The sequence below is a fragment of the Scyliorhinus torazame genome, chromosome 8 (assembly GCF_047496885.1).
Source record: "Scyliorhinus torazame isolate Kashiwa2021f chromosome 8, sScyTor2.1, whole genome shotgun sequence".
NCBI lineage: Eukaryota > Metazoa > Chordata > Chondrichthyes > Carcharhiniformes > Scyliorhinidae > Scyliorhinus > Scyliorhinus torazame.
This window is the reverse complement of record NC_092714.1, coordinates 125,892,954-125,906,304: the sequence shown is the minus strand read 5'-3', so window position 1 is coordinate 125,906,304 and position 13,351 is coordinate 125,892,954. Positions and strand designations below refer to the sequence as shown.

General features: G+C 48.5%; 1 protein-coding gene across 4 annotated transcripts in view; it reads right to left on the bottom strand.

Moving 5' to 3' along the window:
• Positions 1-13,351, bottom strand: part of nhsa (Nance-Horan syndrome a (congenital cataracts and dental anomalies)) — a 642,544-nt gene that overhangs the window by 545,799 nt on the left and 83,394 nt on the right. The gene's annotated exons all lie outside the window — the stretch shown is intronic.

The following is a 13,351-nucleotide window of genomic DNA, read 5'->3' as shown; positions in this document are numbered from 1 at the left end:
TGCAGGCCGTTATGTTTGGTCATCACCCAGCGATGTTGGCCGCCGTGGCGGGAGCCGCACTTCTACATGTTGCCCTGGGGGAGCTGGAGCAGGAGCGTGCCAGGGAGGTGGCGGAGGCTGCCGCAGAGGAGCGTGCCGCAGGGAGGCAGGTGGCAGCCCAGGCTGGAGGGACGCCCGCACGACAGGACGAGGAGGAGGAGGTGGTGGTGGTGCCACGGCGACGGAGACGCCCGATGAGGCCCCGTGTGTACCGGCCCCGCTCGTCTTACCAGGACCTCACGGACCGGGCATGCAGGAGGAGACTCCGAATGAGCCGGGAAACCTTGGCACACATCTGCTACCTGATGGCACACCTGGCACCGCGTGGCACTGGGGGAAGACACCCTCTCCCCGTGGCCGTCAAGGTTATGGTGGCCCTGAACGTCTGTGCCACGGGGTCAATCCAGGTGCCGAGTGGGGACCTGTCCGGCATCTCGCAGGTATCGGTGCACCGGTGCATCCGTGCAGTGACAGATGCCCTATATGCCATTGTGGACCGCTACATCCAGTTCCCTGTGCACCGGGCCAGCCAGGATGCCCGGGCAGCGGGCTTCGCTGCCGTAACCAGGATGCCCATGGTCCAGGGCGCGATCGATGGGATGCACGTCGCCGTGTGGCCACCTGCGGATAACAGGGCCGTGTACACGAATAGGAAGGGGACCTATTCCATGAACGTGCAGGTGATCTGTGACCACCGCATGAGGATCCTGCACGTCTGCGCCCGGTACCCGGGCAGTGTACATGACTCATTCGTTATGGCGCAATCTTTCATCCCCACCATGTTCGAGGGACGCCCCCCCCCCCGGATGAGGGGCTGGTTGCTGGGCGACAGGGGTTACCCGGTGCGGTCGTGGCTGATGACGCCTCTACGGAGGCCACAGACTGACGTGGAGAACCGCTACAACAATGCCCATGCAGTGACCAGGGGTGTGATAGAGAGGTGCTTTGGGCTGCTAAAGATGCGCTTTAGGTGCCTGGCCCGCTCTGGAGGGGCCTCCAGTACCCGCCGGAGAGGGTCGGCCGCAGCATTGTGGTCGGCTGCGTCCTGCACAACATAGCCCAGTAGAGGTGGGGGACATAGGGGATATGGGGGAAAGGGAGTATATGGGGGAAGGGAGGATATGGGGGAAGCGGGGATATGGGGGATATGGGGTAGGGAGTATATGGGGGATATGGGTGAAGGGGGAATTTGGGGGAAGGGAGGATTTGGGGGAAGGGAGGATTTGGGGGAAGGGAGGATTTGGGAGAAGGGAGGATTTGGGGGAAGGGAGGATTTGGGGGAAGGGAGGATTTGGGGGAAGGGAGGATTTGGGGGAAGGGAAGATTTGGGGGAAGGGAGGATATGGGGGAAGGGAGGATTTGGGGGAAGGGAGGATTTGGGGGAAGGGGGGATAGGGGGGAAGGGGGGATAGGGCAAAAGGTGGGATAGGGCGAAAGGTGGATATGGGGGCAGGTGGATATGGGGGAAGGGGGATATGGGGGAAGGGGGATATGGGGGCAGGTGGATATGGGGGAAGGGGGGATATGGGGGAAGGGGGGATATGGGGGAAGGGAGGATATGGGAATATGGGAGAATATGGGGGAAGGGGGGATTTGGGGGAAGGGAGGGTATGGGGATATGAGGGAAGGGGGATATGGGGGGATATGGGGGAAGGGGGATATGGGGGAAGGGGGATATGGGGGGGAAGTCAGATTTTCAGAGTCCTTTCTTGGCCATGGAAAATTGAATGGATGGATAATTACGTGCACTAGGTCTGCTGGGCTATGCTGAAAATACCCCATATGCCAGCCATGAATAGTAATAGTGTTTGTGCAGTGGCAATCTTTACTTAGACACCGCCAGTACCCAAACTTCAGTGGCACCTTGGGCAACCCCAACTGAACAACATTGGCACGGGACTGTTTTACATTGCTGCCTCTGTAACAGCGGCTTCCTTGTCACTGGACATAGAATGGGACAGCACAGCAAGTTGTTCGGCTCATCATGCTTGTGCCAGAACTTTGGACAAGATATCCAGTTAGTTCTACTCCTCTGCTCTTTCCCCATAACCATGCAAATGTTTCCTTTTTCAGTATATTCGCTTTTGAAAGTTATTACTGAATCTGCTTCCACTAGCCATTCAGGCAGTGCATTCCAGAGATGAAGACTCACTATACTAAAAATCTTCTCAACCCCTGCTTTTAAATCCCAATTCAGTGTCCTTTCATTAGTGACCTTACTGACAGTTTCTCCCTATCTAGTCTAATCAAAATCCATCATTTTGAACACCTCAATGAAATGTCCCTTTAATCTTCTCCGCTCGAAGTACAGTCCTAATTAATTAAGCGTATTAACCCTAATTAATCACATCTCGTAGATTAAGATTAGGTAGGTTTTTATTTAACATGCTGAATAGCAACCTTAATTATGGATGAACAAGAGGGAAGACTTACCCTGTATGTTGTAACAAAATCATAAACCAACTTGTGAGAGGGCGCATTTAGTGGTTTGTTACATATAACAGAGAGGGAGTCTTCCCATGTGTGTCATTTGTAACTATGAATTGTGGTGTTCTCAGTGTGAGCAGCACATGTAAAGAAATGTAAATCCAATCTCCAGCCAGAGGACGCGAGTGTTTAATCAGACCACTGCTATATGGTACAGATGGAGGATGCTTCCCCTTTTGAATACAAATTTCCAAATTAGTATTTACAAGTTCTTGTTTTTGTCATGTAACTTGCATTCTAAATTAGGGGAAAAAGTAGAAGCCTTATTTTACACTAAAATATGGACCCAGGTCCAATGCTAGACACAAAAAGAGCAATGAATAAATAATGTGTGTTATACAGAAAATGTCCATGGAATATGTAAACAGGAGGACATGGTGATCCATGGAATGTTTGGAAGGGAGCTTACAATTTTAAATACACCTAATAGATGCTTGTCAGCAGAATGTTCTCTTAGTGAAGGAGACTATGCAGGGCAAACAGTAAACTGGACAAAATTAACGTTTATATTACCATGATGTGAACGGATTCTGCTCAGCACTGTAAGGAAGGCACAAGTCTGGCACAGATTTCTAAAGGGTGAACACACATCGGGTTTATTTAGATCCTACAAAGGGGATTAGATGGCGGCCAGATGCTTTCAGCTGCTCGATCCTGGAATGAAGGATCCTTTGCAATCCAGCAGAAGCAAATTATTCCCATGAGCACATTTCCTTCTGTGCAAGAATTTTAAATTTGTCTGATAAAAAAGTTGAGAAGGCTCTGTCTCCAGATTGCATAGTGCATCCCATAACTAGGGTTGGCAATGCTTCAGCAAGTCCTAGAATCCCCCAAAATTAAAGATTAATCTCCCTGTAAGCAACCCAGGAGAAAAATCATTGGGCCAGTAAAGACATTTTTTTTAAACTTCATTTGCATTGAGCACTTTTGCTTAGTTAGTAAATAATGGAGATAGGGGCAAAGAAGTTGAGTGAATAAATACGTGACGAAAGAGAAAATACTGGAAAATCTCAGCAGGTCTGGCAGCATCTGTAGGGAGAGACAAGAGCTAACGTTTCGAATCAGATGACTCTTTGTCAAAACTCAATGAATACGTGGGGTGGTTGGAGCTGGAAAGTGATGATATGAAATCTCCGGAGATATGTCCAAACGCGGTTAGCAATTCTACTCCTAATGCTTAGATTCAAAGTAGCATTAGTGGTCCCCTAAAATTTTGGCTACCTATCTGTTCTGTCAGACATGCAGTTGTAGAGAAAAAAAACATCTGATGATCTATTTTTGTCATTTGTGCCATTTCCATTCTGCTAGTTCAAACATGGGCAGCTATATAGAATCCAACCCATCACGTTGAACAGGATATTTGCCGGATGCAAAATTGGCTGGAATGTTGTAGAGAATGTTACCAATTGTTTGTTCCGGTTCTACTCAGACAAGGAGAAGAAAAGTGGACCAGCCTTGCCTAAATACCTGCCAGAAAGCCAATCAGCTATGTACTGTACTAATGTCCGTGAGGGAATCAGCAATGGCTCGCAAACTAATCACATAAAATTTCTCTCTCCCCATGTAGATATCTAGCTGTCATTTAAAAATAAAAGGCATCCTGGCCTTTGAGACACATCCAGAATTGACAAAAGAAGTAACTTCACAGGTCAAATTCTTACAATCAATTCAAATACCTTGGGCGGGATGTTCCATTTCTGAGACTAAGTGCTGATGCTAACGCAGAATTTGTGGACTTTCACGACAAGAAAACTTGCGCCACAATCCTCAAAAGGTATGCAATAGCAATGGGAGTTATTTCTTAATTATTATATAAATATTAAGCCTGTGACAATTTAATAAAACCCTGAATTTAAACACACTATCAGTGAGACTGAAGAAAAATTACTCCAGTACAAAAAATGCAATCCTTTAAGGTTTGTTCATTGATTTAAATCACAGCAGAAAACAAAACAAGACAGGATAGGCTGACAGGAATTTTTTTTACATTTTTGACGGCATTGGGGCACCTTTGACAACTGGAAAAGCATTGTAACGCCGAATAACAATTACACAATGCTGCTCAATGAAAGGCTCAATTTACCCTCAGATGAATCGCACCTACTTTAAGATACATCATCACTTCAAGGTGTCAAAACATTTTATACTTAATTTTTAGAATATTCCTGGATCCTCAGCTGGTTTCTCCACAAACTCTCCAAGACGATGTGTGCGTTTTTCTTGAACGCTTACAAAACTCACACCATTGTTTGAAATTAGAAAGTGGGAGGAAATACAATTTTCCTGTGGTCCCCAGAATGGGTAGCCTGACCTCTGAAGAGGAGCAGGTGCATTTTTCACTCAAAGCCTTCCTGATCTTCCAGAGGGCCACGTAAAAATGTTGTGGGGTCCGGAAGGCACAGGAGAATTAATTATTCAGCAAAAAAACTAAGGTCAACATTTTGCAACTTGATTTGAACCTCTATTGGGAGAAGAAATTCCAGCCCCCAGGACTCAAGCAGAAGGAAATACTAACCGTTCAGGGTTTAAGGAAACACTTCCTTGCCGTAAAGAACAATCAGTATCTGCAATGGTCCTTGGATAGGGCGGCGGGAGTAAAAACTCTTGGAGTATGCGCTAGAGGAAATTAGCCACTATGGTGGGGGAGGGGTGTAAGTTGCAGGGGGGTTAGTTGGGTGGGATCTGCACTCATCTTTGTGATCCTCAAGTCTATCTCTGCCGCTGGTGGAAAACAAGTGGTCCCTCAAAGCATCTATCCTTACAAGTGGCAGCCAACATCATGAAGCAAGAGGTACAGGCAAAGAAAAGTCAGCTTCACCAGTTTCTACCCAAGCTTTGGGAGAAAAAACTCTATCCGAAGACACTGGGTGAAGAAAAATCTTTGAAGCACGTTTGACTTCGAAGAAAATAAATCTAAAATGTCTGATGTTGTGTTGCAGTATGATGCAAACTGCCCTAAATTACAGACTGACAAGGGCGGCATGTGGCACAATGGTTGGCACTGCAGCCTAAGGCGCTGAGGACCTGGGTTCGAATCCCGGCCCTGGGTCACTGTCCGTGTGCAGTTGCACATTCTCCCCATGTCTGCATGGGTTTCACCCCCACGACCCAAAGATGTGCAGGTTAGGTGGGTTGGCCACGCTAAATCACCCTTTTTTTTTAAAAATAATATTTTATTGAAAATTTTTGGTCAACCAACACAGTACATTGTGCATCCTTTAGACAACATTGTAACAATACAGATAATAATGACCTTTTTTAAATTTAAACAAAAACAACAACAAATAAATAAATATTAAATAACAAAAAAAAAAAAAAAAAACTAGCCCGAATTGGCAACTGCCTTGTCTCAGGCCACCCCCCCCCCCCCCCATCCCCCCTCCCCCCCCCCCCCCAAGTCCTGGGCCGCTGCTGCTGCCTTCTTTGTTCTCCCCTATCTATCTTTCCGCAAGATATTCGACGAACGGTTGCCACCGCCTAGTAAACCCTTGAGCCGACCCCCTTAGGACGAACTTAATCCGCTCTAACTTTATGAACCCCGCCATATCATTTATCCAGGTCTCCACCCCCGGGGGCTTGGCTTCTTTCCACATTAGCAATATTCTGCGCCGGGCTACTAGGGACGCAAAGGCCAAAACATCGGCCTCTTTCGCCTCCTGCACTCCCGGCTCTTGTGCAACCCCAAATATAGCCAACCCCCAGCTTGGTTCGACCCGGACTCCTACTACTTTTGAAAGCACCTTTGTCACCCCCATCCAAAACCCCTGTAGTGCCGGGCATGACCAAAACATATGGGTATGATTCGCTGGGCTTCTCGAGCACCTCGCACACCTATCCTCCACCCCAAAAAATTTACTGAGCCGTGTTCCAGTCATATGTGCCCTGTGTAATACCTTAAACTGAATCAGGCTTAGCCTGGCGCACGAGGACGACGAGTTTACCCTGTTTAGGGCATCTGCCCACATCCCCTCCTCAATCTCCTCCCCTAGCTCTTCTTCCCATTTCCCTTTTAGTTCGTCCATCATAGTCTCCCCTTCGTCTCTCATTTCCCTATATATATCCGACACCTTACCGTCCCCCACCCATTTCTTTGAGATGACTCTGTCCTGCACCTCTTGTGTCGGGAGCTGCGGGAATTCCCTCACCTGCTGCCTCGCAAAAGCCCTCAATTGCATGTACCTGAATGCATTCCCTTGGGGCAACCCATATTTCTCGGTCAGCGCTCCCAGACTCGCAAACTTCCCATCCACAAATAGATCTTTCAATTGCGTTATACCTGCTCTTTGCCACATTCCATATCCCCCATCCATTCCCCCCGGGGCAAACCTATGGTTGTTTCTTATCGGGGACCCCCCCAGTGCTCCGGTCTTTCCCCTATGTCGTCTCCACTGTCCCCAAATCTTCAGTGTAGCTACCACCACCGGACTCGTGGTATAGTTCCTTGGTGAGAACGGCAATGGGGCTGTCACCATAGCCTGCAGGCTGGTCCCCCTACAGGACGCCCTCTCTAATCTCTTCCACGCCGCTCCTTCCTCCTCTCCCATCCACTTACTCACCATTGAAATATTAGCGGCCCAATAATACTCACTTAGGCTCGGTAGTGCCAGCCCCCCCCCTATCCCTACTACGCTGTAAGAATCCCTTCCTCACTCTCGGAGTCTTCCCGGCCCAAACAAAACCCATAATACTCTTTTCTATCCTTTTGAAAAAAGCCTTCGTGATCACCACCGGGAGACACTGAAACACAAAAAGGAATCTCGGGAGGACCACCATCTTAACTGCCTGCACCCTCCCTGCCATTGACAATGCTACCATGTCCCATCTCTTGAAATCTTCCTCCATCTGTTCCACCAACCGCGTCAAATTTAGCCTGTGCAATGTGCCCCAATTCTTAGCTATCTGGATCCCCAGGTAACGAAAGTCTCTTGTTACCTTCCTCAACGGTAGGTCTTCTATTTCTCTACTCTGCTCCCCTGGATGCACCACAAACAGCTCACTCTTTCCCATATTCAATTTATACCCTGAAAAATCCCCAAACTCCCCAAGTATCCGCATTATTTCTGGCATCCCCTCCGCTGGATCCGCCACATATAGTAGCAGATCATCCGCATATAAAGATACCCGGTGTTCTTCTCCTCCCCTAAGTATTCCCCTCCATCCCTTGGAACCTCTCAGCGCTATCGCCAGGGGCTCAATCGCCAGTGCAAACAGTAATGGGGACAGAGGACATCCCTGCCTTGTCCCTCTATGGAGCCTAAAATATGCCGATCCCCGTCCATTCGTGACCACACTCGCCACTGGGGCCCTATACAACAGCTGCACCCATCTAACATACCCCTCTCCGAACCCAAATCTCCTCAACACCTCCCACAGATAATCCCACTCCACTCTATCAAATGCTTTCTCGGCATCCATCGCCACTACTATCTCCGTTTCACCCTCTGGTGGGGCCATCATCATTACCCCTAACAACCTCCGTATGTTCGTGTTCAGCTGTCTCCCCTTCACAAACCCAGTTTGGTCCTCATGAACCACCCCCGGGACACATTCCTCTATTCTCATTGCCATTACCTTGGCCAAGACCTTGGCATCTACATTGAGGAGGGAGATTGGTCTGTAGGACCCGCATTGTAGCGGATCCTTTTCCTTCTTTAAAAGAAGCGATATCGTTGCTTCTGACATAGTCGGGGGCAGTTGTCCCCTTTCCTTTGCCTCGTTGAAGGTCCTCGTCAGGAGCGGGGCGAGCAAGTCCAAATATTTTCTGTAAAATTCAACTGGGAATCTGTCCGGTCCCGGGGCCTTTCCCGTCTGCATGTTCCTAATTCCTTTCACCACTTCTTCTACCGTGTTCTGTGCTCCCAATCCCATCCTTTCCTGCTCTTCCACCTTGGGAATTTCCAGCCGATCCAAAAACTCCATCATTCTCTCCCTCCCATCCGGGGGTTGAGCTTCATACAATTTTTTATAAAATGTCTTAAACACTTCATTCACTCTCTCCGCTCCCCGCTCCGTCTCTCCATCTTCGTCTCTCACCCCCCCTATTTCCCTCGCTGCTCCCCTTTTCCTCAATTGGTGTGCCAGCAATCTGCTCGCCTTCTCTCCATATTCATACTGTACACCCTGCGCCTTCCTCCATTGTGCCTCTGCAGTGCCTGTGGTCAGCAAGTCAAATTCCACATGCAGCCTTTGCCTTTCCCTATACAGTCCCTCCTCCGGTGCTTCCGCATACTGTCTGTCCACCCTCAAAAGTTCTTGCAACAACCGCTCCCGTTCCTTACTCTCCTGCTTCCCTTTATGTGTCCTTATTGATATCAGCTCCCCCCTAACCACCGCCTTCAACGCCTCCCAGACCACTCCCACCTGAACATCCCCATTGTCATTGAGTTCCAAGTACTTTTCAATGCATCCCCTCACCCTTAAGCACACCCCCTCATCCGCCATTAGTCCCATATCCATTCTCCAGGGTGGACGCCCTCTTGTTTCCTCCCCTATCTCCAAGTCTACCCAGTGTGGGGCATGATCCGAAATGGCTATAGCCGTATATTCCGTTCCCCTCACCCTCGGGATCAATGCCCTACCCAACACAAAAAAGTCTATGCGTGAATAGACTTTATGGACATAGGAGAAAAACGAGAACTCCTTACTCCTAGGTCTACTGAATCTCCACGGGTCCACCCCTCCCATCTGCTCCATAAAATCCTTAAGCACCTTGGCTGCTGCCGGCCTCCTACCAGTCCTGGACTTCGACCTATCCAGCCTTGGTTCCAACACCGTGTTAAAGTCTCCCCCCATTATCAGCTTTCCGGTCTCTAGGTCTGGGATGCGTCCTAGCATTCGCCTCATAAAATTGGCATCGTCCCAATTCGGGGCATACACGTTTACCAACACCACCATCTCTCCCTGTAATTTGCCACTCACCATCACGTATCCGCCCCCGTTATCCGCCACTATAGTCTTTGCCTCGAACATTACCCACTTCCCCACTAATATAGCCACCCCCCTGTTTTTCGCATCCAGCCCCGAATGGAACACCTGCCCTACCCATCCTTTGCGCAACCTAACCTGATCTATCAGTTTCAGGTGCGTTTCCTGTAACATGACCACATCTGCTTTAAGTTTCTTAAGGTGTGCGAGTACTCGTGCCCTCTTTATCGGCCCGTTAAGCCCCCTCACGTTCCACGTGATCAGCCGAGTTGGGGGGCTTCCCACCCCCCCCCCCCTTGCCGGTTAGCCATCATCTTTTTCCAGCTTCTCGCCCAGTTCCCACGCGGCTGTATTTCTCCCAGACGGTGCCCCCCCGCCCATCCTTTCCCGCACCCACTCCCCCCTTTCCCCAGCAGCAGCAACCCAGTAATTCCCCCCTCCCCCCCCCCCCCCCCCGCTAGACCCCCCGCTAGCGTAATTACTCCCCCCATGTTGCTCCCAGAAGTCAGCAAACTCTGGCTGACCTCGGCTTCCCCCCGTGATCACGGCTCGCCCCGTGCGGCGCCCCCTCCTTCCTGCTTCTCTATTCCCGCCATAATTATCATAGCGCGGGAACCAAGCCCGCGCCTCTCCCTCGGCCCCCGCCTCCCATGGCCAACGCCCCATCTCCTCTCCCTCCCCACCTCCCCCCATCACCACCTGTGGGAGAAAGAAAAGTTACCATACCGCAGGATTAATCATACAATCCCTCTTCGCCCCCCCCCCCCACTCGTCCCACCACTTTGTCCAAACGTTCATTTTCGTAGTCCAATCATTCCAATTTTTCTTCTACAATAAAAGTCCACGCTTCATCCGCCGTCTCAAATTGGTGGTGCCTCCCTTGATATGTGACCCACAGTCTTGCCGGTTGCAGCATTCCAAACTTTATCTTTTTTTTGTGAAGTACCGCTTTGGCCCGATTAAAGCTCGCCCTCCTTCTCGCCACCTCCGCACTCCAATCTTGATAGACGCGGATCACCGCGTTCTCCCATTTACTACACCGAGTTTTCTTCGCCCATCTAAGGACCATTTCTCTATCCTTAAAACGGAGAAATCTCACCACTATGGCTCTGGGAGCTTCTCCTGCTCTCGGTCCTCGCACCATAACTCGGTATGCTCCCTCCACCTCCAACGGACCCGTCGGGGCCTCCACTCCCATTAACGAGTGCAGCATCGTGCTCACATATGCCCCGACGTCCGCCCCCTCCACACCTTCAGGAAGGCCAAGAATCCTCAAGTTGTTCCTCCTTGCGTTATTTTCCAGTGCCTCCAACCTCTCCACAGATCGTTTCTGGTGTGCCTCCTGTATCTCCGACTTCACCACCAGGCCCTGTATGTCGTTTTCATTCTCTGCTGCTTTCGCCTTCACGACCCGAAGCTCCTGCTCCTGGGTCTTTTGTTCCTCTTTCAGCCCTTCAATCGCCTGTAGTATCGGGGCCAACAACTCTTTCTTCATTTCCTTTTTTATCTCCTCCACGCAGCGTTTCAAAAACTCTTGTTGTTCAGGGCCCCATATGAAACTGCCACCTTCCGACGCCATCTTGGTTTCTGCTTGCCTTCCTTGCCGTTGTTCCAAAGGATCCGCTGCAATCCGGCCACTTTCCTCTCCTTTTTCCATCCGTGTCCAGGGGGAACACCCTTCTGGTTTACCGCACGGTGTTTTCAGCCGTTAAAATTGCCGTTGGGGCTCCTATCAAGAGCCCAAAAGTCCGTTTCACAGGGAGCTGCCGAAACGTGCGACTCAGCTGGTCATCGCCGCACCCGGAAGTCACGCTAAATCACCCTTAATTGGAAAAGAAAATAATTGGGTTATTAAAAATAAATAAATAAATAAATTACAGGCTGATTGATGCAGGACAACACTTCTGGACAGCATCCTGACAGATAGGTAACAAGTGACTCGACTCAAACTTGTTTTTTCGGACAAAACTAAGGGGGAAGGGAAAGTCAGGGAACCAAGAGGTGAAGTAATCAGCGGGGAGCGTAGCTGCTTAGGAATACAAAAAAACACGAACAGACAAAACTCAAGAGTGGTTACGATTGTCCCCATCCCACAAAATATGACACAGTGTATGGAAAGGCTCAGTAAACCAAGGTCCACCACACTAAGAAAACAAAAAGGGACGGTCAATAGAGAATTAAAGGTGCTATATTTAAATGCGCGCAGTGTACGGAACAAGGTAGATGTGCTTGTGGCTCAGATTGTGACTGGCAGGTATGATGTGGTAGGCATCACAGAGACATGGTTGCAGGGGGTTCAGGACTGGCATTTAAACATCCAGGGATTCACAACCTATCGAAAAGACAGAGAGGTGGGCAGAGGGGGCGGGGTTGCCTTGTTAATTAGGAATGAAATTAATGATTAGTTTACTATGTTGATTAGCCATTTGTTCACTGTTAAATTTTCTTTTTTGTTATGTTTGATGTGTAAGGGGAAAAAATTGTGATCGAAAAATTTTCAATAAAATATATTTTTTTTAAAAAAGGAATGAAATTAAATCAATAGCACTAAACGACATAGGGTCAGATGATGTGGAGTCTGTGTGGGTAGAGTTGAGGAACCGCAAAGGCAAAAAAACCATAATGGGAGTTATGTACAGGCCTCCTAACAGTGGTCAGGACCGGGGGCACAAAATGCACCACGAAATAGAAAGTGCATGTCAGAAAGGCAAGGTCACAGTGATCATGGGGGACTTCAATATGCAGGTGGACTGGGTAAATAATGCTGCCAGTGGACCCAAGGAAAGGGAATTCATTGAATGTTTACAGGAGGGCTTTTTGGAACAGCTTGTGATGGAGCCCTCGAGGGAACAGGCCATTCTGGACTTAGTGTTATGTAATAAGCCAGACTTGATTAAAGATCTTAAAGTAAGGGAGCACTTAGGAGGCAGTGATCATAATATGGTCGAATTCAATCTCCAATTTGAAAGAAAGAAGGTAGAATCAGATGTAAAGGTGTTACAGTTAAATAAAGGTAACTACAGGGGCATGAGGGAGGAACTGATGAAAATTAACTGGGAGCAGAGCCTAGTGGGAAAGACAGTAGAACAGCAATGGCAGGAGTTTCTGGGAGTAATTGAGGACACAGTACAGAGGTTCATCCCAAAGAAAAGAAAGGTTATCAGAGGGGGGATTAGGCAGCCATGGCTGACAAAGGAAGTTAGGGAATGCATCAAAGCAAAAGAGAAAGCCTATAATGTGGCAAAGAGTAGTGGGAAGTCAGAAGATTGGGAAGGCTACAAAAACAAACAGAGGATAACAAAGAGAGAAATAAGGAAAGAGAGGATCAAATATGAAGGTAGGCTAGCCAGTAACATTAGGAATGATAGTAAAAGTTTCTTTAAATACATTAAAAACAAATGGGAGGCAAAAGTTGACATTGGGCCGCTCCAAAATGACGCTGGTAATTTTGTGATGGGAGACAAGGAAATAGCTGAGGAACTGAATAAGTACTTTGCGTCAGTCTTCACAGTAGAAGACATGAGTAATATCCCAAGATATAGAAATAGTGGAGGCGTTAGTTATGATCTTTCAAAAGTCACTGGAGTCAGGGAAAGTCCCAGTGGATTGGAAAATCGCTGTTGTAACCCCCCTGTTCAAGAAGGGAACAAGGAAAAAGATGGAAAATTATAGGCCAATTAGCCTAACCTCGGCTGTTGGCAAGATTCTAGAATCCATTGTTAAGGATGAGATTTCTAAATTCTTGGAAGTGCAGGGTCGGATTAGGACAAGTCAGCATGGATTTAGTAAGGGGAGGTCGTGCCTGACAAACCTGTTAGAGTTCTTTGAAGAGATAACAAATAGGTTAGACCAAGGAGAGCCAATGGATGTTATCTATCTTGACTTCCAAAAGGCCTTTGAT